Raw genomic sequence first — 14694 nt, 5'->3', positions numbered from 1 at the left:
AAGTTAGGAAAGAAACGAACCCCGCTTACAGACTGGAGGAAAATAAAAATAGCATGCGCCGATTAAGCCCCATCAGTCACGCTAGCGTTCCCGGTCCAAGTGGGGGGGCAAGGCAGAAACCAGAGGACCTACTCACCGGTAAACCCCAAGGATGTGCAAGCCATTGTTAAAGCAATTGCAGACAGAGGGATTAATTCAGCTATGGTTTCCACTCTTATCGATAGTGTTTTTGGAGGAGATAACATGCTCCCATTTGACATTAAACAAACCTGCAGATTAATTTTTGACGGGGTGGGGATGATCGTCTTCAAACAGGAATGGGAGGACAACTGCACAAAGCAGCTGGCCTTAGTGACTGGGGCAGACCACCCGCTGCACGGTTCCAGTATACAGCGACTAATGGGCACAGACCCAACCATGATCACCCCCCAGGCACAGGCCGAGGGCCTTCAGGCCCATGAGGTTATGACAACTACCCGCGCCTCTAGAGAGCTATCCACTCTGCTTCTAAGGTCATTGCTAGACCATTGCCATGGTCTCCTATAAAGCAAAGCGATAGTGAAAGTTTTACACAATTTGTGGACCACCTCCAGGCAGCACTCGATTCCTCGGCTTTACCCTCAGAAGAGAAGGGCCCTGTGTTAGCGGAGTGTTTGTGCCAACAATGCAATTCAGCTACTAAGGACGTTTTACGGTCATTACGGCCCCGGTCTAACATAGCGGACATGATTAGGCATGTCACAAAAGAAGAACATCTAGCTCCAATCCAGGCAGCCGTCCGCACTGCAATAACCAGTGTGATAGCATGCTTTAAGTGTGGCCAGGCAGGTCACGTTGCAATGAATTGCCCCCAGTCAGGGCATCCACTAACAGCTGTTCCCCCATGCCAGACGAGACCTAGGGGGCCATGCTGGGCATGTGGGAAAAAGGGGCATTTTGCCAAAGAGTGCAGATCTAAACATCAGGGAAGCGGGAGGGGGAGGGGGCACCCGGGCCGCACACAGCTCCCTCCCACCTGGGACATGAAGCGGCCCAGTTACACCAATTTTCAATGGGGCACGGAGCTCCCGCACCCACTGCCCCCTCCAATGACCAATTTCGCAATTCAACCAACGGCTCAGCCAAACCCATCAACACCCCAGGAATGCCAAGAACGGCTCCCTGGGGGCGAGGCCCCTGGGTGGCCCTGGCCATGAAAGCATGGGAGCGGGACCCCTGGGTGGCCTTTGCCGTGAAGGTGGGCAGGCACCCGCTGATAGTGAGGGCAGTTTGCCGTCTCTATAACAACCCTGATAATTCTGCTATCTGCCTCCCCTTTTGGGTTGATACGGGATCAGACGTTACCATCATCCTGAACATACACTGGCCTTCACAGTGGAAACTGGAAGAAGCCCCCATGGTGGGCAGGGCTGGAGGGCTGTCCCGGGCCTGAAAAAGCACCCAACCGGTAGCGATAATGCTCTGCACCGAAAGAGGACTGGGGAGAACTATCACCCTTTCCCCATATGTCATGTCAGAATGCCCACCCTTGCTGGGGAGGGATGCCCTAGCCCTGTTGGATGTCAGGATGATAAATTTAGTCTAAGGACCACTGCTGCATACCCGCTGCTACCTATCAAACTAACATGGAAATCAGTGGACCCAGTGTGGGTCAAGCAGTGACCCTTGTCAAAGCCTCGAATGATTGCCCTTCTTGAGCTAATTAGCCGTGAGCTACAGCGGAACCACATAGAACCCTCCGCAAGCCCATGGAACATCCCAATCTTTGTAATACCCAAATGATCTGGTGAGGGCTTCCGCCTCCTGCATGACCTGCGAAAGGTGAACAAAAGAATTCAACCAATGGGTCCTGTACAAACTTTGTTGCCGATGAATTTGATGATACCAAGAGGACAGCCCTGTGCGGTGCTTGACATTAAAGACTGTTTCTTTTCCATTCCCCTGCACGATGAAGACAAAGAGTGGTTTGCCTTTTCTGTCATCTTCCTGAACAGCCAGCGGCCCAACCTGCGATTCCAGTGGAGAGTATTGCCCCAAGGAACGGTCAACTCCCCAACCATTTGTCAAATCACGGTAGACTGAGCACTAGCGCCAGTCTGGCAGAGCGATCCGACTGCGACCATCGTTCGACAACATTCTGATCGCTGTGCCATCAGCGAGCCAAGTAGACCAGCTAGTGTCGACCTAGCTTGGAGAGAGACCTTCTCCAAGTCTTGGAGACCTTGAAAATAAATGGGTTCAAAATCGTGAGTGCAAAAATAAAAAAGGGATCATGCATAACCTTTTTAGGGGTGGGAATTTCGAACTCCTATATAACCCCTCCCCAAATAAAAATTCAACGAGACATCAAGGCACTCCATGGCATGCAGCAGCTGGTAGGATCCCTACAATGGCTCCGCAATATCATCCTGATCCCTCCCGAGGTCATGGACCCCCTAAACGACCTCCTGAGAGGGAAAAACCCATGGGAGCAGAAAACTCTGACACTAGAAGCGATGAGCTCGCTCAATTTTATTGAACATCAAATGTCGGTAAGCACGCTCTCCAGATGGGACCCAGGCGCACCAATTGACTTGTATGTCCACTTTACAAAGAAAGGGGGAGTAGGAGCGCTAGCCCAAGGGCTCCTGACAAAGCCCAACCAATACAATGGGTAATCTTAGGAAAACCATCACGCACTTTTTCCCCAGGAGTTGAGTGCTTTAGCAGCCTTATCATGAAAGGCAGGAAACTCGCCCTAAGGCATTTGGGCATCAAACCCGCCAAGATATATCTGCCCATCCGCAAATAGCTTTCCACGCAGTCAGCGTCAATATCAGAGCATCTAGCCATAGCCCTTGCTGGATTTGGAGGAGAGATTCGCTACGCAGCAAAACCCGCTTGGACTCAGCTGCTTGCGATCGTCGACATTGATCTCCCATCAAAAATAATGGATCGGCCACGAGCAGGACCCAGGGTCTTCACGGACGCATCTTCGCTAACCTCCACCGCAGCAGGGGGATGGCAGTCAGGAGTACAGTGGCAATGCATCAAAACCACTGACCCTACGCTTTCAGTCCAGCAACTCAAAGCAGCCACAGTAGTACTAGCATGTGGACTGTTCCCAGAAGAGCACCTCAATGTTGTAACGGACTCTATATTTGTGGGTAAACTCTGCCTAGCCATGTCTGGACCCGGCATATCAGTGTCCACAGTGGTGATTATGCTTGAAGAGGCACTTTTTTCGCAAAAAGGCACCATATCTATCATCCACGTTAACAGCCATAATCCGGTTAAGGGATTCTTTCAAATCGGCAATGACAAGGCAGACGCTGCCGCAAGAGGACTGTGAACGCTGAGAGATGCCGGTCAACTACATGAGTCCCTTCATATCGGAGCTAAAGCACTTGCGAAAAAATGCGGGATTTCGGCTGCTGATTCGAAGCACGTTGTCGCCACATGTCCCCACTGCCAAAAATCACCACTGTGGTCTAGCGGCATCAACCCCAGAGGCCTCAAAGCAGCAGAAATATGGCAGACAGACTTTACATAATGTCAGCTGCTAAGACCCCAGGCGTGGCTTGTGGTGACTGTGGATACATATAGCAGGGTGATCATGGCCACATGGACACACAACATCAAAAAACTGACTCCAAAGCAACCATCCAACATTGGTTAATGGCCATGGCGTGGCTTGGTGTTCCAAAACAGATCAAGACAGACAATGGCCCAAATTTTGTTTCAAAATTGATCCAAGCATTCGTTTCAAAATGGGGTATCACTTCAGTACATGGCATCTCATACAATAGCACTGGGCAGGCCATTGTTGAGCGAGCAAATCAAACTCTGAAAGCCAAATTGAGGTATTGGCTAAAACCTCTGAGCCAAGGAGGTATTGGCTAAAACAGAGGGTTTTACTAACTCCATTCCCCCGAGAGACCAAGCGCGCATACTGGCAACCTCTCTGTTAGCATTAAATCAATTCCCTAGGGGGGATGAAACAAGCAGCCCCACCCAGAGACAATGGGCCACCTGAGCGCTAGAGGAAGGCCCACAGGTTATAATTAGAAATGAACTAGGGGAATGGGAGCGAGGTTGGAGACCAGTGCTCACGGGGCGAGGGTACGCAGCTGTTAAAAAAGCCGGTATAGTCAAATGGTGCCCACTTAAGTCTATCAAACCAGACCTTCAGAGTTGAACTAATGAGAATTGTGAAGTTTTATTTGCAGGACTGGATCCTTGGACATCCCCACAACCCATATACCCCAGTACCTGAAGAAAGTGACAAATCACCAAGCAGCCTGACAGCTCCCAAGAATCCCACACCAGTGAGATCCAAGCGGCAATGGTATCTCTGTGTGATCTTGCTTTTAGGGTTAATTGGCAGAGGGCAGGCCGATGCAGGGCATTACCCTCACCAGCCATTCAGGTGGGTTTTACGCCATCTCTCAAGCGATAATGCTATCAAAGAAACCATCACACCTGACAGCCCATCTTTTGAGTTTCAGCTAAGGGACATTTTTCCCCCACGGCTAGGATTCCCTGATTTTAGAGATTTATCACTATACCAGACCTATTGGTGCCCTGCTTCCAACCCAGGCAAAAGTTTCTGTAACTATCCAGGGTATGGATATTGCAGATATTGGGGGTGTGAAACTATCATGACAAGCGATAGGTAGCAACCACAGCAACCTGATAAGTTCCTGCAAGTCAGGTATGCTCCCCATGGTTGTCTGGAACCAAAATTTAGAAGACACAATCAAATATACACGCCCCAAGACGGGAGAAAACACAATTGTACGAGCTACACAATGACACAATGACAATTTTGCAGCCGACCCATGAGAGTTGGACCACTGGTAAGGTGTGGTCAGTGTTTGTCCGCACCTTTCACGACACTTGTGTGAACATAAAAATTATCAGGCTTCTACCATCAGTATCCCAATCAATCGGACCCAATCTAATTCTTACGGCTCCAAGAGGCGGATCACAACTAGCGCCAATTTTACCCTTAATGTACAAGCTCCTTACAATTAGTTTCTTGATGTATTAAATGCCACCTTTTTATCACTGAACCAATCTAACCCAAACCTTACAAAATCATGCTGGTTATGCTATGATGCAAAGCCCCCTTTTTATGAGGGTGTTGCCCTTAATGTCCCCTTTAACTATTTGATAGCAGAGAATCCACATCAGTGCAGGTGGGACACCGCGAGTCAGGTCACAGGCCAAGGCAAGTGCTTCGGCAATGCAATTTTAGCAAGGCAGATGGGCAACATCTGCACTGAATTTATCGAACCTAATGGAAGGATCTATAAGTGGGCGATTCCGACTACTTTAGGAATGTGGGTCTGTCAGCAATCTGGAGTAAGCCCCTGTGTGCTCCTTGATAAATTCAATAACTCTGTTGATTTTTGTGTCCAAGTTCTAATTGTTCCTAGAGTCCTGTACCACCGAGAAGAAGAAGTATATCAACTTTTAGAGGAATCCAACCGGCTCCACAGAAGGGAAGTAATAAAGGGCATAACCATTGCAATGCTCTTTGGTCTAGGAGCTACTGGCACAGCCACAGGTGTCTCGGCCATGTACCTCCACACCAAGAACTTTCTCAACTGCAGATGACCATCGATGAGGACTTACAGAGAATTGAAAAATCCATCTCCTTTCTAGAGAAATCCCTCTCCTCGCTTTCAGAGGTTGTCCTGCAGAACAAACGAGGATTAGACCTCTTGTTCGTGCAACAAGGAGGCCTGTGTGTCGCCTAGAAGGAACAATGTTGTTTTTATGCAGACCATACCAGGGTCATACAAGACTCGATGGCTGAACTAAGGGAAAGGCTAGCCCAGAGAAAGAGCAAAAGAGAAGCTCAACAAGGATGGTTCGAGTCATGGTTCAATCAGTTCCCATGGCTGACTACCCTTGTTTCCACTTTAATAGGCCCTCTTACTATGATACTCCTGACATTGATTTTTGGGCCTTGCATATTGAACAAATTAGTGTTGTTTGTTAAAAACCGTTTAGAAAAACTTAACATTTTATTTGTTGACCACCAACAATTGCTTTGAGGCACGCTTGTTGCGGATATGTTGCATTGCCTTTTACCATTTGTCGGTTTTACCATAAATCAGTTTAACAGCCTTTGCATTTTTATAACCTTTACACTTCGTGTGTTTTTAATTAATCATGAGGGAAGGGGGAAATGTGGGAAGTTAGGGACAGGCGATCGGAAGATATCACGTTGTACGGGCAGACAGAACCCCTCCCCTCAGCTGTTAAAGTTACCTAAGCCCCATTTATGACACAAGCAGAACCGAGGTTATATAACCCCATGTAACCAGTTAATAAACGCCATTTTGCCATCCACCATATTGGTGTTTGTGAGCACATGGCCCGAGCAGCTGGAGGTTTGCTACTGTGCCGTTCCTGAACCAGGTCATCACACCTCAGCAGAGGTAACAGGGATCAAATGTGGGCTGGGATTAAATATGGATTGGGATAAAATATAGATTGGGATAAAATATGAACTGGGACCAAATATGGACTGGGATCAAATAGGGGTTGGGATCAAATATGGACTAGGATCAAATATGGACTGGGATCAAATAGGGTCTGGGATCCTACAGAGTGGGATAAAATAGGGACAGATCAAATACGGACTGGGATCAAATACGGACTGGGATCAAATACGGACTGGGATCAAATATGGACTGGGGTCAAATAGGGACTAGGACCAAATATGGACTGGAATCAAATATGGACTGGGATCAAATATGGAATGGGATCAAATATGGACTAGGATAAACTATGGACTGGGATCAAATATGGATTGGGTTCCTACAGACTGGGATAAAATAGACTGAGATTATATAGACTGGGTTCAAACATGGGCTGGGATCAAATATGGATTGGGATAAAATATGAACTGGGACCAAATATGGACTGGGATCAAATAGGGGTTGGGATCAAATATGGACTAGGATCAAACATCGACTGGGATCAAATAGGGTCTGGGATCCTACAGAGTGGGATAAAATAGGGACAGATCAAATATGGACTGGGATCAAATATGGACTGGGATCATACTGACTGGAATCCAATATGGACTGGGATCAAATACAGACCGGGGTCAACTATTGACTGGGATCAAATAGGGACTTGATCAAATATGGACTGGGATCAGATAGGAACACAGATCAAACATGGACTGGGATCAAATATTGACTGGGATTGTACAGACTGGGATAAACTGGACTGAGATTATTTAGACTGGGATCAAATATGGACTGGGATCCTATGGATTGGGATCCTATGGATTGGGACCATACAGACTGAGATAAACTGGACTGGGATCATATATGGACTGGGATAAATATGGACTGGTATAATTTGGACTGGGATCAAATATGGAAGTAGGATCAAATATGGACTTGGATTAAATTTGGAATGGGATGAAATATGAATTGAGATCAAATATAGACAGGGATTAAATATGGATTGGGATCGAATATGGACTTTGATCAAATGGACTGGGATCAAATATGGACTGGCATCAAATATGGACTGGGATCCCACAGACTGAGATAAACTGGACAGAGATTATATAGACTGAGATGAAATATGGACTTGGATTAAATATGGACTGGGATCAAATAGGGAGTCACTCCCACTTGCCCCCAGCGTGTTCCCAGTTCCCCCAGCACATTTCCAGTCGCTCCCAGTCTGGTCCCAGTCCCACAGCCTTGTGGTCTCAGACCCTCCCAGTATATCCCAGTTGCGCTGAACATTCTGGCAGTTGTTGCCAGGCACTCCCAGTCACCTCAGTGTTGTTCATGTGCCGCCAGTTGTCTCTCAGTTGCTCCCAGTTCCTCTAATTAAGTCCCCAGTTGGCTCCCAGCATGGGCCTGGTAGCTCCCAGTAACCCCCAGTCAGGGTCCAATCACACCCACTCTAATCCCAGTATGATTGTAGCCACTCCCAGTATGATCCCAGTCACTTGCAGTCTAATCCCAGTTGCTCCCAGACACTCCCAGTACAATTCCAGTGCCTCCAGTGTGATCCCAGTTGCTCCCTGTCAATGCCAGCATGACCCCAGTAGCCTCCAGTATGATCCCAGTGATTCCCTGTCTCTCCCAGTTTATCCCAGTTGCTTCCAGTTTGTTCCCAGTCACTCCCACCTCTTCTCAGTTTATTTCAGCACCATCCCAGTTACTCCCAGTCAATGCCAGCATGATTCCAGTCACCCTCAGAGTGATCCCAGTTGCTCCCAGCATGGGCCCAGCTGTTCCCAGTGTGCTTCCATCACTCCACTGTGGTTACAGACACTCCCAGTATGGTCCCAGTTGAACCCTGTTGCCCCTGCTCTAGTCACAGTCCCTCCCCATATGATCCCAGTCCCTCCCAGTATGATCCCACTCACTCCCGGTTGCTCCCAGCATGGTCCCAGTTCTCCCCAGCATGGTCCCGGTTGTTCCCAGTGTGATTCCAGTCCCCCCAGTGTGGTTCCAGACACTCCCAGTATATCCCAGTTGCCCCCAGAATGTCTGTAGTCATTTCTGGCAGTGTCATGTAGACACTGCCAGTAGCCCCAGTAAGGTGTTAGTTATGCCCAGTATATCCCAGTTGCCTCCAGCATGCATCCAGTCCTTCCCAGTTCCTCCAATTTGCTTTGCAGCATGATTCCAGTTTCCCTCAGTTACTCCCAGTAGCCCAAAGTGTGATCCCAGTCACTTCCTTTTGACTCCAAATATGATCCCAGTAAGCTCCAGTTTGATCCCAGTCACATGCCAGCCCGCCCAGCGTGGTCCCAGTATAATCCCAGTTGCTCCCAATCTCTCCCAGTATGGTCCCAGCTGCCTCCAGCGTGGCCCCAGTTGCTTCCTAGATCAGCCCAGTCAGTCCCAGTATGAGCCCATTTTCTCGCAGCGTGCTCCCAGTTGCTCCCAGTCGCTCCCAGTCTTGCCCAGTATGGGGGATGATGTGCAGGGTATGTTCCCAGTCACTCTCAGTTAGTCCCAGTATTAGTCCAGTCACTCCCAGTATGATCCAAAGATGGCCCCAGTGTGCTCCCAGTCACTGACAGAATAAACCAGTTTTGCTCCACATGATTCCAGTTGGTCTCTTTCACCCTCACTTTCCTTCCAGTCACTTCCAAAATCTCCCAGGGTACCCCAGTTCCCTCCAGCATCTTTCCAGTTCCTTCCAGTATGATCCCATTTGCTCACAAGCACTCGCAGTCAGCCTCAGTGTAGTGGCACTCACTGCCAGTATGATCCTAACCATCCTCAGCAAAATCCCAGTTCATCCCAGTATATCCCATTTACCCCTGACATGGTCTCAATTGCCCCCCCCAGGCTCCTACTCATTCCCAGTGTGATCTCAGCATGATCCCAGTATGATCGCAGTATGGAGTCAGTACAAACTCAGTACAATCCCAGTATGATGCCAATAGGATGTCAATACAAAGCCAGTAAAGTCCAAATCACTCCCAGTATGATCCCAGGGTCCATCAGTACGATCACAGTCTGCCCTGGCATGGCAATATGATCCCAGAATAATGTCAATACAAACCCAGTACAGACCCATCATGATCCCAGTATGATCCCAGTATGATGTCAGTACAAACCCAGTACAGCCCCAGTCACTCCCAGTATGATCCCAGTATGATGTCAGTACAAGCCCAGTACAGCCCCAGTCACTCCCAGTACGATCCCAGTGCAGCCCAGTCCCTGGCAGTGCTGCCACTGCTGGGATCCCCCAGCCCTGTGTGCGTTCCCCCCTGGCGGATGTGCCGAGAGGAGCCCCAAGGGCTGGCAGTGGCCAGGCAGGGTCCCCAGCAAGGCCCAGTTTGGATGTGCAGCCCCCAGTTTGCCCAGTTTGCCTCTCCTTTGGCCCGGGCCGGGTTCCCCCCGCCCGCAGCGGCTGGGAGCAGCCGAGAGCCCCGCGCTGCCCATCCCGACCTGTCCCGGCTCCATCCCCGCTCCTGCCGCGGGCTGCGAGGGCTGCGGGAACGGGGCACCGAGGGTGTGGCTGCTGCTGGGGGAGGAGGAGGAGGCAGGGAAGGGCAGGGATGAAGGGGGAAAAGGAGGTGGGGCTAGGGGGGAGGAGCAGGGGGAGGAGGGATGGAAGAGGAGGGATGAAGGTGGACAGAGAGCAGCGATGGAAGGAGGAAAAGGAGGTGGGGTTAGGGAGGAGGAGGAGGAGGAGGAGGAGGAGGAGGAGGAGGAGGAGGGACAAAGGCGGATCAAGGCTGAGCTGAGGGAGCCAGGCCGTTGATCCCTGCCTGGCGCCCTCAGCTCAGCCTTGATCCGCCTTTGTCCCTCCTCCTCCTCCTCCTCCTGTGGGATCATCGCCGCCCCCATCACGCTGGTGAACGGGGAGGGGGAGCTCGGCCCAGATATCCAGAGGGTCCCTGGGTTGGGTTTTTGGGGGGATGTTTGGAGAATGAAGAAGTCCAAGGCTGAGCGGAAAAGGCCCCTTGGGGGGACATCAGGGGGTGGCGGTGGCGGCTGCCGGCAGAGGCAGCCTGGAGGAGCAGAGCCCTGTGTGCCCCAGGAGCCCAAAGTGGGGAGCCCAGAGAGGGGGGAGCGCCGCCATTGGCGGGAGCCTCAAGAGCCTGGAGAGGGGCAGGGGGGACTCCTTGGAGCCGCTGCAGCCCAGAGCAGAGAATGAGGGGAGAAGGGAGCCCGGGAGCCCAAACAGCCCCGGCATCCTGAAATGGGGAGAGCAAAGCGGGGGGAGCTTTTGGCATTGCTGGGACTGCCAGCAGCCTGGGCAGGGCGGGCACCGAGGAGAAGGGGGACCCCCAATCCAAGCGTGACCCCCAGCAGCTGGGACAGGGGGGAACCCCCGAACAGCAGAGGGGAGGGACCAGGGACAGGGAACTCCTGGGTGGCTTTTTCAGGGCTGAATCTTGGTGTTTGGGAGGTTTTTCTGGAGCCCAGATGGCCGCTGACTTGTAGAGATGGAGTCGGGCAGAGGGACCTTCAAACTCAGTGTGTGTTGGGGACGGTGAAACAGGAAAGCCTTATAAATATGATTGTCTGGCAAAAGATTTTGACAATATAGAAACTATAAGCAAGATTGAAATCAAAGCAAGCTTTGAGATACCTCAGTTAGTGAACAACTGGAAAACAATGGTGTGGCCCAACTGAAGGTAATCCCCTTTTAATGAAACAATTCCCTCTGCTTGCAGACTGATCCAAGGGTCAGAGCAGACCCTACTAGCTCAGCAGAAGGGGTCCAAAGAGGAGTTTTTAGCATTTAAAATGTAACACAGTATGGTGATGTAGTGATTCTTACAGGCTGTATGTAAATGCTCTAGGATTTGTATCTTGTACTAGATTGGTTAGTGAGAAATAGAATATTCAACACAGAAGAAGATTTATTGTGTTGTAACAGGAACCTTACTCTCTTACGCTCTTCCCCTTTTACTGTCTTACCCTGTCACCCTCTCTACCCCTCTCTTCTCTCAGGCCTGCTCCGAGCTGTGCCTGGCAGCTCCAAGCAGGGCCCTGCACCCAGGCCCTTTGCAATAAACCACAAGTTCCACGGCCTGGCTGCAGAGATCTCTCGTCTCCGTCCATCCCGACCGTCCTACCCCCTGACGCTCCTACAAACGCGCTCATCCCTTGTTTTCCTCAAACCAGGATTTCCCATTGCCAACCCCAGGGAAGCTGCGAGGAAGAGGAAGATGCCCCAGGACACTGGGGCAGGTGAGGAGGAAGTCAGTGCCCCTTTCCCCTCTGTGCTGCTCCATCTCCCAGCCCAGCACAGCCCCTGGCTGCAGCTCAGCCCTGGGGGGATCCCCTTGCCCTTGCCTGTGGCATGGAGGCAAATCCCATCCTGTCCTTGTCCTTCCTCCCCCAGAGCAGGAGCCGAGCATGGAGAGCAGGGAGGACAAATCCCCGCGGCAGAACCTGGTGGCAGAGGCCGTTTTGAGCGGCTCCACGGCGCAGGAAGCCAACGGGGAGGAAAAGCCCCGGAGATGCCGCACGAGGAGGGGCTGCAAACACAGATGGCGGGGATGTGAGGGGGAAAGAGCCCGCCTGGGCCGGGAAGGCGGCCGGAGATGGAGCCAGAGCTCGGAGCTGGTGCTCCATGAGCAGCTCCATGATGGGGAGAAGCCCCACATGTGTGTGGAGATTGGGAAGAGCTTGGTGGAACTGCGACCTGATTGTGCACCAGAGGATCCACACTGGGGAGAGGCCCTACGAGTGTGGGGAGTGTGGGAAGAGATTCAGACCAGCTCCCATCTCCTCCTGCACTATCGGATTCACACAGAGGAGAGGCCCTTCCAGTGCCCCAACTGCGGGAAGGGATTCAAGCACAACTCCACCCTCATCACTCACCGGCGCATCCACACAGGGGAGAGGCCCTACGAGTGTCCCCAGTGTGGGAAGAGCTTCTCCAGCAGCTCTAACTTGACCCGACACCAACGGAGGCACCGGTAAGGGAAGCCCTGTGAGTGCCCCGAGTGTGGGCAGAGCTTCGTGTGCTGCTCCAGCTCCATCCCCCACTGGAGGAGGCACTTTGGGCACAGCCCTGGTCACTCACATTCCCTCTGATCCATGTTGGGAACACACCTGGCTGCTTCTCCTTTTGGTTTGGCCTTAATTTTCCTCTGCTTCACCTTCATCCTTTAAAAACACCCCAAACTGGGTTAAATGAAGGAAATTGATCGAATATATCTGCAGTTCCATAATTTCTCAGTTGTTTTAGAGGAAATTTAGGATTTGGGGACACGTTCTTTGTGGAATGCTGCTGTTGCTAAGAGGCAGGAATTTGATCTCATCCTTCTTGTGTTGCTAAGAACTCCTCCCCTGACCCAAACCCCAACTCCACCCTTGGGATACCCTATAAAAACCCCACTGCCCTGCCTTTGCCCTGTCTTTGGGGGGTAAGAAATGGATTCCCAGAGGATCAGCCGTTTTCCCACTGGATTCCCAAAATTTCAGCTTTTCTTCTCCTTCTCCTTCTCCTTCTCCTTCTCCTTCTCCTTCTCCTTCTTCTCCTTCTTCTTCTTCTTCTTTTCTACTTCTTCTTCTTCGTCTTCTAAGGGAGGAGGTTTACATTTTCCATTTCAGTGGAGGCTCCTGAAATGTGGAGACACTCCCAAAGACAGGACATGTAAAATAGTTCCTGAAATATGTAAATGAGTTTGTCGATATGCATGAGGGTCTATGAATATGCAACAGACTGATGGAATTAAAACCAGATTAATTAAGGGGTGTCCCTGGAAATAACTCGGAGGTCTCAGTGGCCATAACAACCTTTGCTGGATGGTCCTTGTCTCCCATGACATCAGCCTGTTGCATATTCATAGACTTTTTGCATATCCATAAACTACTTTATATATTCCAGGAGCAAAATTGGCTTCATCCTGTTTGGGGGTCCCACCCCCCTTCCAGCTCAATTTGGGGTGTCCCATCCCCCTCTCAGCTCAATTTGGGGGTCCCACCCCCCTCTTTTCCCCTCTCTCCTTCCCCTTTCCGATCGTTCCCCCAATACCGTCCTCTGTGTTTGGTTTTGGGGGCTCCAGGCCCCTCCTGCTCCGTTTTGGGGTCCCGACCCCGTTTTGGATTAATTTGGGTCCCCCAGCCCATCCTCAGGGTCACCTTCCCCCGCTCCCCAAATTCCCCTCCTCGCAACTGATGAGTCATCAGAGAGACACGCTCTGATTGGCTGGAAATTACCCCGCGCCGTCTCTGATTATTGAACGCAGTGAGAGGCCTTGGTCTGTGCCTGGCAACTGATGAGTCAGAGTCGAGCCTGGCGCTGATTGGCTGAAAATCGCTGAGCGGGGCCAGTGCTCTGAGTTTCTGCCCAGCAACTGGATTGTCATCAGTGCTGCACGTTCTGATTGGTCGGGATCTGTTATGGCGTGGGGACGGGAGGAACTGGGCTTACTTGGGGTTTCTTTGGGTTTATTTAGGGTTTGTTTGGGGTTTATTTATGGTTATTTATGGACTATTTGGGGTTTATCTTGGGTTTTACTTGGTTCATTTCTATTTATTTGGGGTTCTTTGGAATTATTTGGGGTTATTTGGGTTAATTTGGGCTTATTTGGAATTATTTGGGGTTCTTGGGGTTTATGTTGGTGTATATGTTTTTTTTTTAGGTGTACTTGAAATCATTTGGGGATTTTTATGTTTAATTTGAGGGGTGTTTTTATTTTTTGGGGTTATTTGGCAGACTTTTAGGTATTATTTGGGATTTTTTTAGGGTTATTTGGGGTTTATTTCGAGTGTTTCGGGGTTATTTGGGTTATTGGGGGTCATGTGGAGACAAAAAAATCAGGGAATGTTTCTCCTTCAAAAAACGGGAATTTTTCCTTAATAATCTGAGAGGTTTTCCCCAGAAAACCGGGAATGTTCTCTTAAAAATCCCGGACTTTTCCCAGCCAATAGCGGACGCCCCGCCCCAAACCAACCAATCACCTCCCCTCAGGAACACCGGCCTCCCCGTGCGCCAATCCAACCAATCACCGCACACCTCCCGTCAGATACGCCCGCCTCTGATGTGCCGAACCAACCAATCACCGCAGGTATCCCCTCAGCAATGCCCGCCTGTCTCGAGCTGAACTAACCAATCACCGCGCACCTCCCCTCAGCAAAGCCCGCCTCTCCCGCCTCTCCTGTCAATCACCGTGCCCTCGACGAAAACAACCAATCACCGGGCGTCTTTCCATTGCAACTCCTGCCCTCCCCGCGCCGCTCC

General features: G+C 50.7%; 2 pseudogenes; one reads left to right on the top strand and one right to left on the bottom strand.

The window, feature by feature from the left end:
* Nucleotides 1-14694, top strand: part of LOC136570616 (zinc finger protein 850-like) — a 172271-nt pseudogene that overhangs the window by 16399 nt on the left and 141178 nt on the right.
* LOC136570628 (uncharacterized) overlaps nt 1-14694 on the bottom strand; it is a 98499-nt pseudogene that overhangs the window by 30653 nt on the left and 53152 nt on the right.

This window comes from Molothrus aeneus, unplaced genomic scaffold, assembly GCF_037042795.1.
Source record: "Molothrus aeneus isolate 106 unplaced genomic scaffold, BPBGC_Maene_1.0 scaffold_35, whole genome shotgun sequence".
NCBI lineage: Eukaryota > Metazoa > Chordata > Aves > Passeriformes > Icteridae > Molothrus > Molothrus aeneus.
This window is presented reverse-complemented; position numbering and strand designations above follow the sequence as displayed.